This window comes from Aquarana catesbeiana, linkage group LG02, assembly GCF_042186555.1.
Source record: "Aquarana catesbeiana isolate 2022-GZ linkage group LG02, ASM4218655v1, whole genome shotgun sequence".
NCBI classification, from domain to species: domain Eukaryota; kingdom Metazoa; phylum Chordata; class Amphibia; order Anura; family Ranidae; genus Aquarana; species Aquarana catesbeiana.
Genome location: NC_133325.1, coordinates 140,548,944 through 140,550,878, shown reverse-complemented (window position 1 = coordinate 140,550,878; position 1,935 = coordinate 140,548,944). Strand labels below are relative to the sequence as shown.

Genomic DNA, 1,935 nt, shown 5'->3' with positions numbered 1-1,935 from the left:
GGGTTAATGCTTTGCAAAAGAAACAAGAAAGGAAATTTTACACTATACACAGTTCACACAAGCGTGTAATAGAAAGGTGGACTGGAGTGGACAATGGACATTTACTCGGCACAATCCCAATCCTGTCTTTTATTATTTATTGTGCACCAAAAAAGCGTTTTTCTTACAATAAATTTGGTTAATAAATAAATGTGCAAACCTTGTGCTACATGAAAAAATGTGCCTAATCCAAAAATTCAATTTGCATTGTTTCATTCTACGGGTTAATTCTACATGTGTTTCATGTGTTGATGTCATTTTCAGATTACAATTGTAGTTTAATTGTGGAACCCGTTTCTCTTCTCTTTTTGTTTTGCAGTTCCATAGCGCGTAAGCACAGTTGGGGGGCACAGAGGGAAGCAGGTGCCTCTCCTCCCCCATGAGAAGGAGCTCTTAGCAGCTGTAGGGGAGGATGAGATAAAAAAGCTGCTGGCTCATCAAGGTTGGTGTCAGCATTGCATTGTGTGCAGGACATTTTTTTTGTCAAGCATACAACGCGAAATAGTCATTTACCATGATTTTATTTAAAGATCGTCTCCAGGCCCAGCGCTGCTGAAGGCAGAGGGCGGAGGAGCAGGAGTCCTCCACATCATCAATGTGCAGTAAGTACTGTAGTAGTGACACTAATACAGTGGTTCCTTTTCCATTTGTCCAGCCTTCCATTGTTGATTCCAGTGTCATTGCTTCTCGCTCATGCAGTGACAGGTAGAGCCTCTGCGATGCTCTGTCAGGTAACGCAAGCAATTGCGTAACTTACGTAATCTGACAGAACGTCGCCGCTCTGAACTGAGGCACCTGATCAGTGGCGGTGCACCTAGCACTCGCCGGCGCCGCTGGAACCAGGACAGGTAAGTGCCTTGTATTTGTTTTTTTAATGATTTTTTCTAAATGGTGAATGCATGTCCCTGCCTTGTAGATAAACGTTAGTGACCTGCCCTGTATTGCCATGCTAATGGATAATTAATTTTATCCATTTACACTACAGTATATTTATTTACGTTTATTAACGTTCATCATTTCTCCTTTATAAATAGGTGTCATCCAGTCAGAGGGGGAGACTCAGGAGGAGGAGCCTGAGGCAGCAACGCCCACATGTAAGTTAGTATAATCTTGCTGGTATCTGCTGAGTGATCATACATGTTTCAATGTTCTTGTACTAATGTGTGAGATTGTTGTACACTGCAGATTGTAATGTTCTTTTCTATCATTAATCAACAGCTACTGAGGCTGAGCAGGAGGTGGAGGAGACCTGCCCTGTAGAGGCTGCTGGGGATGCGGAAGAGCAGTCAGACGCGGCAGATCCAGGGAGTAAGCATAACTTTTTTTATATTTTCCAGGCAAATATAGTATTTTAAATATGAAATGCTGATGGCATACCTTGTCTAGAATAGCTTGTGATTTATTCTGCAAGGCTTCGGTTTAGCTGGAATTATTAATAATATTAGTTCTCCTCTGCAGCTGATTCCAGTCTTCCTGTTAGCATGACCTGTGCTTGTTATTTCCTCAATGTCCCTGATCACGCCACCTTCTTGCTGCAGTTCAGATTCCCAGTCTGAACCAATCACTGTTAATCATTGTGAATAACACAGCAGGCTGGAGGGGGTCTGTCAGAAAAGAATCTCCAGCTATTGGCTGGCAGTCCCTGGACATGTTCAATCTCTGGCATGCCCCTAATGCATGCATTAACACTTTTCTCATAAGGTTATACCTGTTATACCTCCTAGCCTAGACCAGGAGTGAGTAACCTACCTAGCCTAGAATAGAAGTGGGGCTTATTCAACAATCAGTGGCCTTACAAAATTATCAACTTTAAAAAGTAGCCTGCTATATTTTATTAAACAACTTTTTATTAGGTCATCCCAAATGCAATGGCTTGAATGGCTTCTCTTTGGTGAG

At 42.2% G+C, this 1,935-nt stretch overlaps 1 long non-coding RNA gene across 1 annotated transcript; it reads left to right on the top strand.

The window, feature by feature from the left end:
- The first annotated feature begins 376 nt into the window (after window positions 1-376).
- LOC141129814 (uncharacterized) lies at window positions 377-1,339 on the top strand. Its single transcript, XR_012241875.1, has 3 exons — window positions 377-641; window positions 1,074-1,133; window positions 1,258-1,339. It is a non-coding gene; the product is annotated as an uncharacterized lncRNA (long non-coding RNA).
- The last annotated feature ends 596 nt before the right edge of the window (window positions 1,340-1,935 follow it).